The sequence below is a fragment of the Octodon degus genome, unplaced genomic scaffold (genome assembly GCF_000260255.1).
Source record: "Octodon degus isolate 3935 unplaced genomic scaffold, OctDeg1.0 scaffold00081, whole genome shotgun sequence".
NCBI classification, from domain to species: Eukaryota; Metazoa; Chordata; class Mammalia; order Rodentia; family Octodontidae; genus Octodon; species Octodon degus.
Window position 1 is genome coordinate 8,884,118 of NW_004524657.1, and position 21,901 is coordinate 8,906,018.

Consider the following 21,901-nt stretch of genomic DNA (forward strand, 5'->3'; position numbering starts at 1 on the left):
CAATAAGGATTTGTTTTTTGTTCCTCGAATGCCTTCAGGGTACTTTTGGTCAGCGGGAGAGTTGTGAGGTTCGAACTCCAGGAACCTGAGGCTGACAGCTTTGTGGAAGCAGCCACTTAAAGGACTGAGCTAGGGCCAGGCCCCCTGGGTGTCAGGTATTTTGTCTCAGCAATGAGACAGAAGAATGTAAGACATACCCATAATCCAGTATCACACACACATGACCCAGCTGGCTCCCCAAAACCCCACCTGTGATGGCATGAAGTGTGCGGGGGACATACAGATATAAGCCATAGCTAGATGTTGAAGACACAGGAACAGACAAGACCAACATTACCTTTATCCTTACAGAACACAAAAACATGAAAATTTAAATATAAAGAATGTTGGGGACAGGGAGATGGTTCAGAGGAATAAGCACTTCCCTGGCAAGCGCAAGGGCCTGAGTTCAATCCTCAGTTCCACAAAAAAAAAAAAAAAAAAAAAAAGAATGTTAAGGGTCAGAGAGATAGCTCAGTAGAATAAGCACTTGCCTGGCAAGTGCAAGGGCCTGAGTTCAATTGCCAATACTGTCAAACAAAACAAAAAGTAAAGGGGCTGGCTGTGCCACTTGGTGATAGAACACATGCTTATCCCAGCACCATACAGCCCAGCACCATCCAAAAAAAATGTAAGGAATGCCCTGGAATACATAACATGAAGCTATCCATCACTGTGTCCCAGGAGTATTTCCCTGAGAAAATGATGCTTAGTTTGAAGAACAAAACTAGTTAGCTAGGAGCATGTATTAGTCTATCCTCTGTTGCTAATTACTGACTACCATAGACTGGGTAAATTGTAAAGAACAGGGATTTATCTTAGCTCAGCTTCAAAGTGTCACTTCCAGTAATGATCTTCTGGCCTAGTCATGGTGTTGCACAGGGCATTCCATTGTGATAGAAACAGGAGTACAGCATGTGTGTGCATGTAAGTCTCTCTCCTGCCTACTTTAAAATTTTTTTTCCAGTACTGATGATTGGGCCCCATGCCTTTACACTGAGCTACATCCCTAGCCCTTTGTAATTTTTATTGTGAGTGGGGATGCTTCATTTTGTAAAATCTAAGCTGGTTTTGACAGGAAAGATTCTACTTTCTTTCTTTCTTCTTCTTTTTTTTTTTTTTGGTGGAACCAAGGATTGAACTCAGGCCCTTACGCTTGCCAGGAAAGCGCTTATTCTACTGAGCCATCTCCCTGGCCCCTCTATTTTTTTAACTCCATTTTTGAAGTCACTTAAACTTTAGGTGAAGTCACTCTTCAGCCCCTTTCCTCTTTGTTCCATAAAACCCACAAAGGAGAACAAATTGCTAACCTAAAGAACAAACAGAACAAATTATAGTTAAAGTTTAACTGTACTAACAAAGCCCTGGGAAATGTAAACCTTGTGAAATTTTTATAAAATTCCAAAATGAGGTAAGCTGGTTACCATGGTTACTTGTAAATGTATACTTTGCTTGTTTGTTTGATTTGTTTTTGGTGGAACTGGGGATTGAACTCAGGCCTTTGCACTTGCCAGGCAAGCACTTATTCTACTGAGTTATCTCCCCAGCCCCTGTAAATGTATAAAAATCCAGGGCAAAGTTCTCTAGTCCTTGGGATTCTCTGATATTTTGCATCAGGTTGTTATTCTGCCAGCAATAAAAGCCTCATTTGTTCCCATTCTTGGTCTCTCGTGAGTGTTTATTTCACTAAATTTTACTGAAACAGTTTTGCTTCAGTGTATAGCAACAATTCAGAGAATGATGGTTCCTGCCACCCTATGTCTGGGAGAATCAAGTTTCAAGCTGAAAACTACCGTTTTTCTCAGCTCCCAGTCAATGCCTGTGTCAAAGCAGAGGCCCAGGAACAAATGGAAGGAAGCTGATGGGAACAAAGCACCACATGAAAGGGCCCTTGGCCAAGGAGGGGAAGGCTGAGGTAGGAAGATTGCTGTGAGTTCAAGACTAGCCTGTGCTACAAAGTGAGCTCAATGTCAACAGCCTATGTTTTAGGGTAGTAATATCATTAAACTTCTCTTCTGGAGGGTTAACAACTTAAGTTTGCAGACCAAAAAATTAGAGAAAAAGGAGGGCTACAAGGACAGCCAACATTGTGGCCCTAGCCCTTTAAGGTCAGTGAGGACTTAGGACACAAGAGAACCTGTACTATAACATCCTGTAGCTCAGTAGTGTCCCAAATTTTCTGATCAAGGAGATAATGGGGCCACAGAGGAAAGTGATCGATGATGTAGAGTATGCCTAAGAAGAGTCATATGGAGAGAAAACATTCTCTCAGGCTTTCACAGAGAGCAAATTGGTCAAGCAATGGCCTTGACTCATCCACATGGCTGACACTGACAAAAGATCTACAAACTGCAATACAGTGTTTCAGGGTAAATCCTGAGGGGATTTGACTGACCTTGTCAGATACAAAAGTTACATTTTAGGGGCTAGGGAGAAGGGCCTGAGTTCAATCCCTGGTTCCACAAAAAAAAAAAAAAAAGTTATATTTTTTGTTATAAAGGTCTTGCTTTATCTTGATCTTAACCATCCCACAGAAAAGTACAAAAACAAGGTATAAAAAGTAAAGTAAAGCCGGGCCAGGGAGATGGCTCAGTAGAATAAGCACTTCCCTGCTAAGCACAAGGGCCTGAGTTCAATCCCCAATTCTGAAAAAAAACAAAAACAAAACAAAAAAGTAAAGCCATAATATGGTGAGCTGTAAAAGGCTCAAGTCAAGTTCTAACATTGCCAGTCATGCGGATAACCCACTACTATTATAGACTACTGGACTATATTGAATTACTTTGCTGAATTCAGGTACCTACAATATATGAATGGTAATGGAATACTCATCTCTGACAAAAATAAACAAAAAAGAGGATACAAATGATGGACCATTTTGTAGATAAATACATATATACAAAATAGTTAGCATAGCTATACAGCTACTTTCTCTTACTTCAATGAGAAGAAAGTTTTGAACTAAGTATTGAGACAAGATATCATATCTGCATCTTGTACTATGAATAACTACTACAAAGACAACAATATGCAATGTATTAATTATTGTAACTGTCCTACTAACCTGTTTTGAAACTGTCTCATTACTTCTTACTCAATAAAATTAATATAAAAAAGTGAGCTCAAGGCCATCCTGAACTGTATAGCAAGACCCTGTCTCAACAAGAGAGAGAGAGAGGAAAAAAAAGATTTAGCTATTATAAACTGTACTGTTATAAAACATGGTTGAGCATATATCACTATGGGATGAAGCTTTTAATTTTGGGGGGAATATACTAAAAAGAGGGCTCTGTCCTCAAGACTTGGATTATTGGTCTCTCTCCTTGCACCTTCTCACTCACAGCATTCAAAACATCTCTGGTCCAGCAACTCCACATGAAGGTATGCTGAGTCCAGAGTCAAAAGGGCAAGGAGAGAAGTGGGGAGGGTCAAAGACATCATCAGGTCAGGAGAGGAGATGGCAAAACATCCTTCTCTGCAAAGAGATGATCCAGTGACATAATGAGGTTGGTCATGGCACTCAACTTGATGTTTTGGGGCAAACAGCCCGGCCCAGGTTATACTGAATCATGGCCAGCTTGAACAGAGGCTTGGGACTAGGACTAAATTCATGTATGTAAGTCTGAATTATCTATAAGATCAAACTTATCTCCCAGGCCTCCTTTAGGAGGCAAGCTGATACCCTCAAAGAGAAGGGATTTTTGTTTTGTTTTGTTTTGTTTTGTTTTGTTTTGTTTTGTTTTGTTTGAATCTGGGTCTTACTATGTAGTGCAGGCTGGCCTTTAACTCACAGTGATCCTCCTGCCTCAGCCTCTGGAGTGCTGGAATTACAGGCTTGTGCCACCATGCCCAGCAAGAGGATGGTCTTGTCACCAATAATACAGCACCACTTCATATTTACAGGCCAAATTGGAAAAAATGACCATCTGATATGAATACACACTTCCTAGATGAAGTAGAAACAGCAAATGGATGAAAACTTGTTTAATATCACTAGTCATTTGAGAGATGCAAATTAAAATACCCTTGAGATTCTATCTTACTCAAGAAAACAGCCAATAACAAATGCTATGAGGGGATGCCAGGGGCAGGGTAGATCCTTCTTCATTATTATTTCATTTCTGCGAGTGCAGACTGGTATAACCACAGTGGAAGTCAGTGTGGGGAGTTTTTAAAGTACTAGCACTAAAGTTTTAAAGTTTTCTTTTGGCTCAGCTATCCGCCCCCCCCCTTTTTTTTTAGCTATTCCTCTTTTTAGTGTATTCCCCCCCAAATTAAAAGCTCTATGCCACAGCTATATATGCACAACCATGTTTTATAATAGTATAGTTTATAATAGCTAAATCTCTCTCTCTCTCTCTCTCTCTCTCTCTCTCTCTCTCTCTCTCTCTCTCTCTCTCTCTCTCTCTCTCTCTCTTCTCTCTCATTGAGACAGGGTCTTGCTCTACAGTTCAGGCTGGCCGTGAGCTTACTTTGTAGACCAGGCTGGTCTTGAACTCACAACAATCCTGTTGCCTCAGCCTGCCAAGTCTGGGATTATAGGCTTGCATCCTAAATCCTAAATCTCTTTTATACATTCCTTTAGTGATGGACATTTGGGCCATTTCCAAGATTAAGCTATTTCTGAGTGTGGTGGCACATACCTGTAATCCCAGCACCTGAAGAGGGGACAGTAAACGGAAGGCAGGGAAAAGAAAAAATCAGAAAAGAAGGATAAAGTAGAAACATATCTTTGCAAATAAGGACCAAAGAGGAATTGAAGGAAAGGGAGAAGAATGAGAAAAAAGGAATCAAGTTATATCATGCACAAATTCTCTATGATGAATGTGATCATTCTGTGTATCTAAATTTGTACCAATGAAGTTAATTTTTAAAAAGACCCTAATACACCTATACACAGTGAAATAGATAGATAAATACATATATTGGAGCCAGTTTGGATGATGAGGCTCCTCTATCTCATGAGAGCTAGCTTTGAAGAAAACCTTTTATTTGTTACCAAAGTAAACAGCCCTCTTTGATTTGGTCTACAGACAGCAAAGGAGCCTGAGTCCATGGATGTCAGTAGTAGGTAACACCATCTCCCCCAAATTTACGTATGAAAGCTTAATCCACAATGTCTTGGTATTTGGATGTGGGGAGTACATGGGGGCAGCGCCTAGGTTATAGGGCTCTGTCCCCAAGACTGGGATTATTGGCCTTAGAAAAGATGATACAAGAGAGTATCCTCAATCTGTTCTACATGAAGAAACAACTGAAAAGACAGCCATCCAAGAACCAGAAAATAGACCCTCAAGGACACAGGCAAGTTCAGCAGCACCTTGATCTTAGACTTCCAGGCCCCCAAAACTGTGAGGAATTAATTTCTACTATTTATAAACCACCAGATACACAGCATTTTCGCTATAGAGGAAGTGATTCTTTACTTCACCAAACTTCAAAGAAAAAGTATTAACCATTACATCATGGTGAGGAGGACTCTTAATAGGTATAAATAACATAGTAATGGGATTTTGCAATGGAGGAAAGAGATTGGGCTCAAATCTACATACAGCATAGGCAGGTGAAACTTATATCCAAAGGTATTATACTTTGTCTTTTACTGTATTTCCTCAGACTAACAGAATTCTTGCTGAAGACTGGCCAGGATTGATCAGATATTACCTGGAGCATGATGGAGGATTACAAACCTAATCAGATATTTGTTACCAGCTACTAAGGTCCACACTGTCTAGCACTTCCCTAGAGGGTAGGAGATACAATTTACTTTGGTGGAAAGAAAAAGATCAATTGTAATTCAAGGATTTAAGGAGGCTGAGGCAAAATCATTACAAATTTTAGTCCCACCTGGGAAAGTTAATGAGCCCCGTCTCAAATTTTGAAAAAAGAAACAAAAAAACAATTATTTATTTTTTTGTTAAAAAGCATGGTCAAGTATAGTGGTACACATTTGCAATTCCAGCACTTGGGAGGCTAAGGCAGGAGGCTTATCATAATTTTGAGGCCAGCTTGGATTACATAATAAGTTCAAGACCAGCCTGTACTACATAGTGGGACACTGCCTAAAAACAAAAAGAAAAAAAGAGGAGAGAAGGGGAGAAGGGAGAGAAGGAGAGGAGAGGGGAGGGGAAAGAAGGGGAGAGACGAGACAAGACGAGAACAGACCAAGCATGAAACATGTAGCACTTAGTAGAGTCCCTCTGGGTTCCATGGAGATGGGGTTGGTAATTTAAAGCCAGCTCTAAAGGAGATAGGATGGCCTTTTCCTCAAATCTCTGTCTTTGCATGTTCAAGTGTATGTTTTATTACAAGACAGAAGGGGAAAGAAGCACAATGACCCAGGTTTATCCCTGACTATTCTTATCTCCCTTCTTCCCTGAGGGAAAGCTGACCTCAACCTCCTTGGTCTCTGCAGCTGCATATTTCTTTCAGACAGGCCAGTTTTCTGGGAAAGGCATTACTGTTTTCTTCTCATGTTCATCTGCATTGAGGAGTGGAGAAGATGGCAGTTCAAGTTCTCAGCACCACAGAATTAGAGAAGCAGTCTATCTTTTAAAGAAACTCCTACTTTTCAAAGATCCATTTCAACATCTTGGTACATACTGAGGGCTTCATTTATCAGACTTCAAAGACAAATGTCTTGCTAAACTGACTTAGTAGTACTTTTTTCCCTAGAACTGGAATTTAAAAGAAAGCACATAGAAAATGAAGGAGAGGGCTGGTGAGATGGCTCAGTGGTCTAAAGCACCTACTTAGGAGAAGCTAAGCAAAGCACAGGGAACACGGTTCAATCCCCCAGCACCACATGCCAGCCAGCCCCGCCCCCTGGTGGGCTGAGCTGGCCACACACAAATTAATTTATTAATTAATTAATTTTAAAAAAAAACGAAGGAGAAAGAGGAGCAGGAGGATGAGGAGGCACACAAACAGGCCTAGGGAAAAGTTCAATAGCCTAAATAAAGTTTGGTCAAGAAAAGAAGAATCTTGGGGCTGGTGAGATGGCTCAGTGGTCTAAAGCACCTACTTAGAACAAGCTTGGCAAAGCACAGGGACCACGGTTCAATCCCCCCAGCACCACATGCCAGCCAGCCCTGCCCCCTGGTGGGCTGAGCTGGCCACACACACACACACACACACACACACACACACTAAAAAAAAAATTTTTTTAAAAGAAAAGAATCTTAACCAGGCATGGTGGTACATGCTTCTTATCCCAGCTATTGGGAGGCTGAGGCAGGAGGATCACCAAGAATTTGAGGCCAAACTTGGCTGCTTAGTGAGTTCAAAGCCAGCTCAAGCCACAGAGTAAGACTCTGTCTCAAAAAACAACAACAACAAAAAAAAAAGAATCTTAGCTAGTATGATGACAACACCTGCATTCTCAGCTACTTGTAAGGATGGCAAGTTTGAGGAAAGTAGGGAAAATTAGTGATACCTTGTCTCAAATAAAGTTTAAAAGGTTGGGGAATAAATTCCAACTCAAGGGAGGCTGAAGCAGAAGCACCACCAAAAGTTTGAAGCCAGCCTGGGTCATATAGCGAAAAGGCCAGCTTGAGAGAGAACTCAAGATGTAATTCAGGTGAAATCCCTGGTATAAGTCCTCATTACTAGTATGGGGTTGGGGGGAGAGGAGAAACTAAGGAAAAGGAGAGCAAAAGAAAAGAAATCCTCTCATGAGTAGCAAGGTTGAGTCAATCTCACATGAAGTAGGTTTCATCTGGCCCATAATTGTATCTCTGATAAAAGCAGTATCCTAGAAATCCAAGTGAGGGCCAGGTGTGGTGGCACACACCTGTAATCCCAGAATCCAGGAGGCTATGGCAGGAGGATCTCCGTGAGTTGAAGACCAGCCTGGGCTACAAAGTGATTTCAAGGCCAGCCTGAACTGTATAGTGAGATCCTGTCTAAGAAAGACAATGACAAAGATGAAGGAAGAAGAAAGAAGAAAGAAGAAGAAAGGAGGAGGAGGAGAAAGAGGAAGAGAAGGAAGAGGAGGGGGAAGGAGGAGAAAAAAAGGAGAGAGAAAGAGAAGAAATCCAAGTGAACTGAGACATTAATTTTTCTTTAGGATTTTGGAATTGCAACTCTGAAGAAAGAGTTTCAGAAGATAGCTCTGAATCTACATTCTGAATGAAGTAGGAGTAGGAGAATTTGTATAGGCAAAAGTTATAAATTACTGTTTCCAGAGTTTTATGGAAAAGGCCCTGGCTTTGGGGGTCCCAACTGAGTAGGTTTAGCTACTACCTCTGCCAAAATGCAAATCAAACAAACAGTTAAAAAGTGAAATAATGGAGCTGGTTATGAGTGTAGCTACACTGGGAAAAATGGAAAAATCTACTGCCATAAGATCTGTCTTGGCCAGGAATATAGCTCAGCCCCATAGCACCTGCCTGGCAGGATCAAGTTCCTGAGTTTGATTACTTGTACCCTCCCCCCAAAAAAAATCTGTCTTCAAAGAAATGTTCAGTTGTAGTGTTATTGCTTACATCTAGATGTCCCCCAGCAGCTTCAAGTATGCATAGATGAGGCTTTTCAGAGGTGGCTAGATCTAGGGCACCAGTGACAAATCTACAGCATAAGTGCCACAGCAGGTTGTTTGTTATCTTTGAAAGCTCTAAAAACTTTGCCTTCACTGATCTAGGTTGTGTGAAAACAGATAAAGGGTTTATGGTAGCTAAATCAGTATGTTGATTGGTTTAGAACATTTATGGATGTACTGTATACAGTATATTTCTGTGGTGGCTAATGGGGAACCCAAACCTGGGTGTGAGTGACATCACCAATAGGCTTGTATCCTGAATGGAATAAAAGAGAAAATAGGTTTGCCACTTAGCTGCTTCCTGCCTACCCTGCCATGGACTATTTCTCTTCTGCAATGCCTTTCTGCCATGTTACTCTGCCTTGGAGCCATCAGGCTATGGCCTAAAACCTCTAGGAACTGAGCTAAAATAACTGACTGCCTTCAATTTGTAGCAGTCAAGCATTTTGTGCCAAAAATGAGGAAGTAACTAAGGCAGTAGGAACAGCTAAGAATTTTCCATAGGTGACGAAGTAGGTAATCTTGGTGAGGCCATGATCTGGTGGCTCACTACCTCAGGTCCAGTTCTGCTAGGCCCTGCAAGTCACTATTGCTTAAGGGGACAATTCAGTTCCTAACCTGAGATGGATGCTTCTGGCTAGGGAGGCAGCCCACCTAAGAAGCAATCTTACTTTTGAGTAACATACCTACAAAGCTTACTATTCCCTTGGAGGCAATTTTGGTCTCCTTTCAAAGGATGTTTATTAATCAGACTTCTTGTTTCTGAAAGCCAGGGTAGCTGTCAGAGAGTATTACTCAGAAGGAAAAAAAGAGGCAAGACAGTATCTAAGAGAAACAAAGTTAGGTCAGTGACTGGGGCCTCTCTCATTATCAAATGGTGTTTAAAGTTGCTTTAAGTGAAATTCCTACTGAAGTTTGAAGTGAATTCAAGGGCTGTGTGACCAATAGAAGACAGCAAAAAGAACAAACATTCTTAGTAAAAAATGTAAGCATTTGATAAGCTTTTGCTATATATTTGAGTGTCTGAAATTATCTGGCCCTTCCACATGCCCATGGTCAAATGGTAGAGGTGACCAAAGTTCACAGTCCTAGGCAGCACCTTGAAATATGCATAAATTCTGCTTTCTTTATGGCCTTGTTACTCCATTTTGAAAAGGTCTCTCAGTGTTTTCACTGTGGTTTTCTATTTATTTTCTATTCTGTTTCCATGAATTTGTTACCCATTATTTTTTTGATCACAGAAAACTTTTGTTCTATCTTCAGTATACTCTCAGCAATCTAATTTTTCCAGAAAAAAATAGAACTCTCTCAACTTACAGTCATTATATCTATAAATTGGATTCCACATCCACTTAAATTTCTTGTCTTCCTGTTACTATTGGAATAATATTTCCTCCTCCTGTAGGAGACTAATCTCCTATCCTCTGAAATCCACTCTCTTATTCTCAGGAAGTTTACTCATTCTGTTATATTTTGTTTGATAATAGGGAGAAAAACTGATATAGGGACCTCCAAATGATATAGGGGAAGTGAAATTCCCAACCTGAACTGGACAGAGTTTGTGTTCTCTAAAAACAAATAATGAATTTTAAGAACAAACGGAGGTTATGAGCAGAATATATTTATTGAGGGAAAGAAAGCTCCTGTCCGAAAGAGGGACAGAAGGGGAGCCCAAATGGGTTGTCTCTGGGAAGCTGTCTCTTCTAGGGACTTTTATAGTGTAAAACCATGCGGATCTAAGGTGGAGAAAATGGGAACTCACTTAGGCGGATGTGGGGTGGGACAAAACTATGGTCATCCAATGGGATTGCAAGCACCATTGCTCAGGTAAAACTGATTAAGTCCAGGAACAAATGGAGAAGGGAGTCACATAGCAAGTGGGGCATGAATATAAAACAGGACTTTATCTGGTGGCCATCAGATAATGATTCTTCCTGGCTCCCTCAGGATGAAGATCAATCCCGGATGCTAATCTTTAGGGAGGTTAGCATTTGTTTGACCTTTGGTCTTTAGGTCTGGCTCACAGCAGAAGCATTTGTCCCTCCCACAGTTGTAAGGTATCTGTGTTATTTCAAGGGCCTGGCCCTATCTGACTGCCTATAGCCCCATAATATTTCTATCTAATTTGGCTGCCTGCAACACTATCATTAAGTCAAAAAGAAAAAAAGAAAGAAAGAAAGAAAGAAAGAAAGAAAGAAAGAAAGAAAGAAAGAAAGAAAGAAAGACTTTCCTGGACTCTACACCCTAAAATGGAGACTTCTGTATGTCTTTCCCTTACTCAGTGTTATCGTTTGTATCTAGATGTACCGCAGTGTCTCATGCAGTCATGGAAGTGCAGGATTTTTCAGAGGTGGCTGAATCTACAGTATGTGATACTGGAATTAAGAGTGTGTGATTTTTTTTTTTTTTTTTTGAGACAGGGTTTTGTTTGTTTGTTTGTTTGTTTTGCTGTACTGGGAATTGAACTCAGGACCCTGCACTTGCCAGGCAAATGCTTATTCTACTGAGCTATTCTAAATGAATAAGCTAAATGCTTATTCTCCCCAGCCCCCAAGACAGGGTATTGTTGTGAAGTTCAGACTGAACTTGAACTCATTTTGTAGCCCAGGCTGGCCCCAAACTCATAGTGATCCTCTTGCCTCAGCCTCTGCGTGCTGAGATTTTAGGCATGCTGTACCACACCTAGCCTGAGTGGTTTTTTTCCTCTTTGGATTATCAGGAATCGAACTCAGGACCTTGCATTTGCCAGAGAGCTGTTTGTGCCACTGAGCTATCTCCCTGGTGTGTAATTACTAAATCAGTCCACTGACTGGTCTGGCATTCTGGCTAGGACTTAGGGTGTGAGTGCTACACCTAGATATATGGGACAGAAAGTATCTTGTCCTTTTCCTTATTGCTTTTGGTGTCTTCCACCTGCATGAACTGTTTCTGCCTCTCTGCTGTGCCACCCCACCTTTGAGGCAATGGATTATGAACCAAAACCTCTACAAACTATGAGCTAAATAAACCTTTCTCCCTTTAACTTTGGGTGTTGGGTATTTTGTCTCAGCAATGGAGAATCAAGATGCCCAGATTCCATTAAACTGTTTAATCTTGCTATGGAGGTACATGCTTGTAATTCTAGATACCCAGGAGGCTGAGACAGGAGGATCATAAGTTCAGGCCAGAGTGAACAACTTCGAGACACTTTCTCAAAACACAATTTTTTCAAAAAAGGGACAGGTGAAGAAGGCTGGAAATACAACTCAGTAGTCAAGGGCTCATCTATCATGAATGGGGAATGATTCATAGCAGGCATGGCGGTGCATGTCTGTAATCCCAGCACATGAAAAACTGAGGCAGGAGGATTACTGTGAGCTCAAGTGCAGCCAGGCCTATATAGTTAGTTCAAGGCCAAGCTGAACTGTATCAGGAGACTCTATCCCCCCAAAAAAGTGGGCTCCATGATTCAATCCCTTGTATCAAAAAAGTTGAAACTATCTGACTCTATTTCTTTTTCTTTTTTTTTCTTTTTTTTTTTTTTTTTTGAGCAGAATACATTTATTGAGAGAGAGAAAGCTCCTGTCCAAGACAGGGACAAAAGGGGGGCCCGAGCCAGTAATTCCCCAGGAAGCTGTCTCTTCTAGGGACTTTTTTAATGTAAAACCATGTGGGGCTAAGGTAGAGAGAATGGGAACTCACTTAGGTGGGCAGGAGGTGGGACAAAACTATGGCCAACCAATGGGATTACAAGCACCATTGCTCAGGTAAAACTGATTAACTACATAAAGACAAAGCATAAGCAATTGTAACAGTATTATGAGACAAAGTATGAATAATTAATTATGAGTAATGGGCAAAGACATTAACATTTGATGCATAAAAATTTGTTACCTAATCAAGTCCCAATCCAGAATTCATGAAAGAAAAGCAAACTCATACCTCCGTCCACTCTAAAAATGAAGAATGAATTTTAGGAACAAATGGAGGTTATGAGCAGAATATATTTATTGAGAGAAAGAAAGCTCCTGTCCAAGAGAGGGACAGGAGGGGGGCCCGAGTGGGTAGCTCCCCCCGACTCCATTTCTTACAACCTACTTATTTCTTACCCAATTCTCTCTACCTGAAGCCCCCAGGGCTGGCCAAATAGCTCAGTGGATTAAAGTGCCTGTAAGCAGGTGCAGGGGCTAGGGTTAGACTCCTGGGGTGTGCTGAGATGGCAATTGAGACCGGGTATGGTGGCACATGCCTGTAATCCCAGCTCTTGGGAGGCTATAAATAGGTGGATCACTATGAGTCTAATCTAGTAGTGAGACCCTGAACACTCTGTAGACCCTTCCCTAAAATACACACACACACACACACACACACACACACACACACAAGATAGGGTTTGAGTCTTACAGTAATTATATTAAAAGGTTAATCGGATTATGACTCATAATTTCAGGGTGTAAAAAAAAAAAAAACGGGGCTGGGGAGATGGCTCAGTAGAATAAATGCTTCCCTGGCAAGCGCAAGGGTGTGAGTTCAATCCCTGGTTCTGCCAAAAAAAAAAAAAAAAGAAGCCCCCAAATATAACAATAAACTAACCAACTGGCTGTGCTGCATGATCTCTAGGTGGTGTATGATCTGTTAACCCCTGTACTGATCCTCTTGGAAGCCTTGTGGTCTCTGTGTCCTATTCTGATCCTTTTCCTCGTCTGCCTCTCTGCAAGCCTTATGTGACCTTTTCTACCCATGTGGTTTTACTCTGTTTCAGTGATTTTCAGCTCTTTATCTTTACACCATTCCTGTTTTTCTTAAACTCTAGGCCAGTGGTAGCAAACGCATAGTATGCATGCTGCAGGTGGCTGTGATGTTGAAAGCTGTAAAAGGTTCACCACCGTGCTGCAGGCCCACAGATCCATAGCCATGTATCTTACTGGGGACATCACTTGACTGGAAGGGAGCCTAAGGCCATGTCTATAACTGCACTCTTGGCCTTGGCTTCTACCACATGCACTCCTTTCCCACCCATCCTTTGCCTACACTAGCAATCGCTGTCAGTGCAGGTGCTCACATCACGCTACTGTTTCTTTTCTTTCCTCTAAAGTGAGCACCAAATTCTATCAATTCTACCTCTCAAACATCTTTTCAGTTTGCCTCTTTTCCTGGCCTCTTCTGCCACCACTCTAGTCCCAGGCACTAGCATCACTTACTTCACGTGCTGTTCACTGGCAAATAATTACTGATTTTCCACTACTTGCCAGTCTCAGGTTGTCGCGGACATTATGGGTGCAGCAGAAAAGCAAATAGAGGTTCCTACTTTTGTAAGAAAATGACCCTTGAAGGTATATTATTTTTTAACTTTCTGGAAAAGACATTGGTACAGGGATAGTTTTCTATAGTGTAATAAACTGAGTAAGAAAGATACATGGCAAAAAAAAAAAAAAAAGATACATGGCAAATAACTTTTGTGGCAGTGTGGAAAGCACAACACGTGGTGTAACAAGCTGTGGAACCATTTACCTATGTTTCATAACAGTTGCATCATTCTTCTTTCCCACCAGCAATGCAGTGCTCCAACTTTTCATATTCTTGCCAAGACGTATTTTTTCCTTTTTTGTTGTTGCTGTTGTATTTTGTGGTGCTGGTGATCAAACCTAGAGTTTCTTGGATGCTATGGAAACACTCTACCACCAGTCTTAATTTTTTAATAAGTATTCCAATAAACCAAGCATGGTGGAACATGCCTATAATCCCAGGTGTTGGGATGCTGAGGTAGGAGAATTGCCATCAGTTGGAGACCAGCCTGGACTACAAAGTGAGTTCAAGACCAGCCCACAGTATAAAGTGAGACCTTGTTGCAAGAAAATCAAAACAAAACAAAAAAATTACTCCAATTGATGTGAAGTTGTAGTTCATTGTGATTTTAATTTTGTAGTTTTAATTTGTATGTCCATAATGACAGTGAACAGTTCTTTAATAGGACCACTAGCGTTGAAGTGAGGGTTTACTTGAACAAGTCCTTTGCTGCAGGCCACAAGCAGGGGTGCAGACCAGACAGAGCCCTTGTAAATTAGTCACCAGTGAATATATTTTTTATGTGTTTATTAGCTATTAGTGTATGTTCTGTGGAGAAATGTTTATTATAGCTGGATGTGGTGGTGCATTCCTATAATCTCAGCATGGTGGGAGAGTGAAGCAAGAGGATCACCAACCTGCATAACTTTGGGAGTTTTTGTCAGAAAATAAAAAACAAAAAGGGGAGGAGTAAGATGTAGCCCAGTGCAAACATCCTATGTTCAATTCCCAGAAACACACACACATGAATACACACACACAATTTTGCTTACTTTTTTAATTGGTTTGTTTGTTTTTGGGACAAGGTTTCTCTATGTAGTTCAGGCTGGCCTCTAACTTGTGGCCATTTTCCTGTTTCAGCCTCCCCAGGGCTGGGATTACAGACAAGTCACTATGCATGGCTCTGCTTACTTTTGAATTGCATCGATTTTTCTTAAGTTGTAATTCTTTCTGCATTCTGGATATTAATCCCTTGACAGATATGTGACTTGCAAATACTTTTCTGTTTCTATGCCTTTTTACTCTATTGATACTGTCATTTTATGCTCAAGTTTAATTTTTATAAAGTGCAATTTGCCTATTGTTTTCTTTTGTTGCCTTTTGTGTAATCCAAGAAGTTGGCCAAATCTGCTATCATAAAATTTTTCTCATGTGTTTCCTTGCTTTATAGTTTGCTGTACTTACTTTTAGCTCTTTAATCCACTTTCAGTCAATTTTCATGTAAGTGCCCGACTTTAATCTTTTCATGTGGACATTTGTCACAGCAGGTTTTATTAAAAAGGCTGACCCCTAGCTATGGCACTGGTGAATGCTGAGAACCCCTGCTACTACAGAGGCTGTGGTCAGAGGGTCCCCAGTTTAAACATAATCCAGACACCATAGCAAGATCTAGTACCACCACCACTACCACCCCACCCCACCCCTGCCAAAGAAATACGGTAAAAGAAAAAAAGGGACTGGTTTAACTGACCTTTCCATGATTTTAAGAATACAACTAGCCTATTGTTAAGAGACATCTCCTAGGTAACTGCTAGCCATCCCACCTACTAAGAGACTAAGGTGGGAAGACGATCTTAAATTCTAGTTCAGCTTGGGTAAGTTAGAGACATACTATCGCAAATAAAAAGTGCTGGGGATGTAGCTAGGCCTTCCTTGGGTACAATCTCTATTCAGAGGAAGGGGAACACACATTTTTAAAATATCTGGAAACACAAAGTGTTGGCTAAACAAAACACGTGCAGGCTGGATTTTGGCCAAGTGTTACCAAGAAATGTGAGACTTTATTTTCCAAATTTTTTCAAAACGAGTAGGAGAAAAGAGATACACTGTGAACCTCAAAAAAGTGTTTTGTCTTAGTGAGTACACACAAATAGAATCTAAGAAGAAAGTACTGTGAGAAGGGTTTTAAAACCTTTACCTTTTTTGCTTTTGCTTTGCTTATTTTGAGACGGTCGTGCGATGTAGGCCACGCTAGCCCGCAACGCGCAGCGATCCTGCCTCAGCCTCCTCAGTGCTAGAATTACAGGCATGCTCCAACACGCCCGGCTGTTTTCTGGGTTTTCTTTGTTTTTAAGCAGAACATCACTACATAGTTCTGGCTGTTCTTGAGCTCACTTTGTAGCTCTGGCTTGCTTGAACTCAGGGTCATGCTTCTGCCTCAGCTTCTCAAGTGCGAGATTACAGACAGGAGCCAGTACGCGGGTCACAAAGGACGGTGGACTCCCGGCACCCTCAAAGGCGCTCTTCCGCACGCCCCACGCGAGGGCTCTGCTCTCCGCCCGGAAGCTCTCCCGCGCCCGCCGTGACGTCAAAAGGCCGCGCCAGAGCGAAGGCGAGGGCTGGGCTCCGCGGGGACCGCACCTGTGTAGGTGACTCGTGCTGTGGGTGCTGCTGAGTGAGCCGCTGTCCGCTGCCGCTGGCGGTTCTCGGCGGCGTTTCCCGCAAACCTTCGGCCTCGGGAGCCCTTCCACCACGAGGCTGCGCGGTTGCTGTCCCTGATCCTGGTGCGCGCGTTTCTTTCTCGCAGTGAGTTGGGGCGGGGGTGGCTGACCTCCCGGCTGCACCAGCGCGGGTTGCGCAGAGAGGAGGGCGCCCGGCGGTTAAACACAGGACGGGGAACCCCGCACCTAAACAAGAGCAGTACTTCCCAAAGTGACAGCTTTGATCGCTTTAGAAAATTTAGCAGTTCATGCCTGCAATTTCTAGTTACGAGGGAGGTTGAGGGAAGAGGATCGCGAGTTCGAGACTTTGCATGGGCAATTTAGCGAACACCTGTCTCAATTTAAATAAATAAAAGAGCTTGTGGTGTGACTTGATGGTAGCGCGCCCCTGGGTTCTATCCCCAGTTCTATCCCCCGCCTCCAAATAAAATGGAGGCGTTCATTTCTCTCTTTGTACTGTTTACAAAGACAAAATTCAAAAGACTCTTAAATCAATATATTGGGTTAGGGCCTCGAGTTAAATATTGTGGGCAGTCTAAAGTAAATTTTTTTTTCTTTAAAGAAATCTCTGAACATTCAATAACGGAACTTAGAAAAAATAGGGTATACAGAGGAATGTCCATTTTGTATCTGTGTATTCAAAGTGGTTAGGCTATGGGGCTGGTGAGATGGCTCAGTGGTCTAGAGCACCTACTTAGAACAAGCTTAGCAAAGCACAAAACACAGAGACCGCGGTTCAATTCCCCAGCACCACATGCCAGCCAGCCCCGCCCCCTGGTGGGCTGAGCTGGCCACACACACACACACTAAATAAATAAATAAAATTATTTTTTAAAAAAGTGATTAGGATAGATATATAGTTGCATTCTCTTAATGAACAGAATGATTTGTTCTAATGGTGTTTGTAAATAGGATCTCAAGTCCGCATCTTGTACAGCAATTAACCACTAAGAAGAATATATGCAGTGTGTTATTTGTTGAAACTGTACTTCCGATTTGATTTGAAACTGTCTCATTGCTGTTTATCAATAAAATTTTGGGGAAAAAAAGAAAGATTAAAAAAAAAAAAGAAATCTCTGAACATCTTTTAAGAAGTCTTTTTTTTTTTTTTTTTGGCCGAACCGGGGAACTCAGGCCATTGCGCTTGCCAGGAAGCGCTTATTCCACTGGGCCACCTCCCGGGCCCAAGAAGTCTTAATCCAGGCTATTTAAAACAATATTTGAATGATTATTGTAAATATGGTGAAATACTGGGTTCAATTGTAACAGTATGCACATAGCCTTTTTTCCTTATGACATAGATAATCCCTCTCATTTAGTAGGGTAAACAGGTAACCAGACAATTAAGATAAAGTATTATAGCTACCATCATAGGCAGATTGCTGTAAGAACTACTAGGAATACTTGCTGCTAAGTATGGAGCCAAGTATAGTGGCACATGCCTGTAATCTCAGTACTCTAGGAAGCTGAGGCAGGAGGATCAAAAGTTGGAGCCCAACTTAGTGAAACCTGTCTCAAAAAAAAATCTTGGGGGAAGGGGTATTGGGAATATAGCAAGTTATGAAGACCCCCACTATTGCAAAAAGTAAAAAGTGAAATGAAAAGTGTGAGTTGCAGAGTAGTTTAGGTTGGGGATGTAGCTCAGTGGTACAGCATTTGCCTAGCATGCACCATACTCACAGGTGGATCCCAAGCACTATGAAAGAAAAAGAAAACGGGTTGAAAACAGGTGAATGTAGTCAAAAGGGTTCAGAAAGTAGAGTAACTATAATGAATGGATTAGGGATGATTGATTGCCAGGTCAGTAATGAAACGATCTGGTTTCCAGCTCAAATCAGCTGGCTCAAGAGCAGTGTCCTTCCCTGCAATTGAACACAGGAGGAGTGGGTTGAGAAGGGAAAGGAGAGATTATGTCAATTTGTTAGGTGGGCAGTATCTTTCAGGTGTTAGTAATGAAAGCTACAGAAATATATCAGATGTCATGGGGAAATAGATTGAAAAAAGGGATAGTCATATTCTCCTTTAAAAGGCATGGGGAGGGGCTGGGTAGATGGCTCAGGGTCTGAGTTCAATCCCTGGTTCCGGAAAAAAAAGGCAATGGGGAATGTTGGCCTCAGTGCACAGGCCAGAGACAAAAAACTGAAGTGGTGGCAAAGTTATTAAATAATATCAAGGAGGGCCGGGGAGATGGCTCAGTGGAATAAGTGCTTCCCTGGCAAGCTCAAGGGCCTGAGTTCAATCCCCAGTTCCGCAAAAAAATAAATAAATAAAAATAAATAAATAATATCAAGGAGCTGGGTGTGGTGGTGCACACCTGTAATCCCAGCACTGGGGAGGCTGAGGCAGGAGGATTGCAGCAAGTTTGAAGCCAGCCGGTACTACATATAGATTTCAGGGCCAGCCTGAACTACAAAGCAAAAAAACCCTACTACTTCTCTCAAAAAACCCCAAAACAATGAACAAACAAACCCAAGGGAAAAAGAAAAATTTATTTGTGGATGTTTTTGTTATATTTTAATTTTGTTTTTTTGTTTTTATACATATCTAATACAGGTTCTTATTAAGCAGCTCAGACTCTTGTTTTTGGCCTCTCAGCACTGGGATTACAGTCCTGCACCACACCCAGCTGCCTGGGCTGACAGGATCGAACCTCAGTCCCTGTAAGTAGGCACTTAGTGTGCTGAGCTATGTTTTTGTTACATTTTGAAAAAAATTATTAAAGTTTTTCACTTTAAAATTGATGCTGAAGGTGGCAATTTATAATAGTAGGTTCATGCTTGGAGTGCCTGTCATTCTGGTCTTCTGAGTACGTGCTGCTTGTCAGGACACACCAGTTCCTGCCGTGCTGTCTCTTGGGTAGACGACTGTTTAAAAAGGAAGAAGGTGTTGAATAAAGGCAGGAGACAGGAAAAGGAGTGTTGTGGGACTGTCTTGCAACAATGTTGTATGTGGTTAGATTTCTGGACTAAATGTGTAAACATATGTAATTCTTTATTCCTATTTTTTATTTTTTTTTAATTTTTTTTATTTATTTGTTTATTTTATTTTATTTTTTTTTGTGTGTGGCCAGCTCAGCCCACCAGGGGGTGGGGCTGGCTGGCATGTGGTGCTGGGGAATCGAACCACAGTCCCTGTGCTTTGCTTAGCTTAGCTTGTTCTTTAGGTGCTTTAGACCACTGAGCCATCTCACCAGCCCTCCTATTTTTTAAATATATTTTACTTTTTAAATTTTTTTGGTCATATTCTGTAGGGACTTAAAGTTAAACATATCAATACTTGATGAAAAATACCTGTTCCATGTTATGCATAAGATGTTTGATATTCAGACAGTGAGGTTAAGCTCAACAGCCTAGGTTATATGGTAATAACAATAAGCTTCTCTTTGGGAGGGTTAACAACCTAAGTTTGCAGACCAAAATTTTAGAGAAAAAGGAGGGCCACAAGGAAAGCCAACATTTTGGTCCCAGCCTTCCAAGGTCAAGACTCATGTACTGTAACATCATGTAACTCAGTTGTGTCCCAAATTTTCTGATCAAGGAGATTATGGGGCCAAAGAGGAAAGTGATCGATGATGTAGAGTGTGCCGAAGGAGAGTCACATGGAGAGAAAACATTTTCTCAGTCTTTCACAGAGAGCAAATTGGCCAAACAATGGCCGTGACTCATCCACATGACTGACACTGACAAAGGTTCTACAATCTGAGGTACAAGGTCTCAGGATAAATCCTGAGGGGATTTGACTGACCTTATCAGATCCAAAAGCTACAATTCTTGTTACATAGGTCTTGCTTTATCTTGGTCTTAACCATCCAGCAGAAAAATGTAAAAATGAAGTATAAGAAGTAAGGCCATGTTGTTATGTTGAGCTGTAGGGGACTCAGGTCAACAATTTCTGACATTGCCAGTCAAGTGGAAGACCCTGTACTATTATGGACTACTGGACTATTTTGGGATATTTTGCTGAATTCACATACCTATAATATTTATTTTTTTTTATTTTTTTTGCAGAACCGGGGATTGAACTCAGATCCTTGCGTTTGCCAGTCAAGCGCTTATCCTACTGAGCCATCTCCCCGGCCCTATAATATTTAAATGATGGAACTAAACAAAAAAAGGGGGGATACAGATGAATGATCATTTTGTATCTGTGTATTCAAAATGGTTAGGATAGATATATAGTTACATTCTCTTAATTCAATGAATAGAGGGATTTGTTCTAATAGTTTGTAAATAGAATATCATCTCTACATCTTGTACAACAAATAACCACTAGGAAGGCAGCATGCAATGTGTTAATTGTTGAAACTGTCCTACCAATTTGATTTGAAACTGTCTTATTGCTATTTGTTTCTCAGTAAAATTATGGAAAAAAATAAAATTGATGCTAGTTTCACATTTTTAAGCATCTTCATCTTTTTTGGGGGGCGGGGGGTGGAACTGTGGATTGAACTCAGGCCTTTGCACTTGCCAGGCAAGCGCTTATTCTATTGAGCCATCTCCCCGGCCCCTAAGCATCTTCATCTTGTGGACATCCCTTTAGGATAAAATCCTTTATGTATGATTTTTCTAATGACTTTTTTTGGTTTTTTTTTTTTTTGAGACAGGGTTTTACTATCCAGTTCAGGCTGGCATTGAACTCACTTTGTAGCCCTTGTTGGCCTTGAACTTGCATCAGTCCTAACACAGCCTCCCAAATTCTGGAATTACAGTCATACACCACCACATTTCGCCTTGTTTGATAATTTTATATTCTTTTAAATCAGAGCTAAAGAACTTGGAGTTTGTTGGTGGGTTTTTGGTTTGGAGGCTTTTTTGTTTCGAGAAGGTCTACATTGTAGTTTTGCTGCTCTTTATTTTTTTAATTTTTTTTTATTTTTAGCGGAACCTGGGTTTGAATCCAGGCCCTTGTGCTTGCCAGGGAAGCGCTTATTCTACTGAGCCATCTCCCCGGCCCTTTGCTGCTCAGTATGTCTATGTGTAATGTATTTGTTTCAAAATAGGATGGCATTGTTACAGCAGCTTTTAAATGTTTTTTTACCATTTACAGTCTTCTGTCTCTTCTGTTGTCTCCTTGTGTTCTCTTTGGAAGAATCTTGAGTTTGCATATATATCTGGAGAAGTCCATAACATTATAATCTCAGATATATCAGTCTTACATATCTTTGTTATACAGTAATATTGATCCTCTGGTCCCCTATATACAAATCTAAAAGGATCTACAAGTTAAGTTTTTGTGGGCCAGATATAACTCAGCAGGCATAGTGCCTGCCTGGTGAGCATGAAGTCATGAGTTCAATTCCTAGTTAAAAAAAAAAAAAAAAAAACTTTTTACCTAAAGG

The 21,901-nt window shown here is 41.2% G+C and overlaps 1 protein-coding gene across 3 annotated transcripts in view; it reads left to right on the top strand.

Moving 5' to 3' along the window:
* Positions 1 to 16,442: 16,442 nt before the first annotated feature.
* Positions 16,443 to 21,901, top strand: part of Trmt10c (tRNA methyltransferase 10C, mitochondrial RNase P subunit) — a 7,460-nt gene continuing 2,001 nt past the window's right edge. The window contains exon 1 of one of the 3 annotated variants that reach the window (XM_004636627.2): positions 16,443 to 16,648. The gene's annotated coding sequence lies outside the window, so the exon portion shown is untranslated. The remainder of the gene's footprint in view (positions 16,649 to 21,901) is intronic. The other 2 variants (XM_023721235.1, XM_023721236.1) reach the window with 2 other exon arrangements.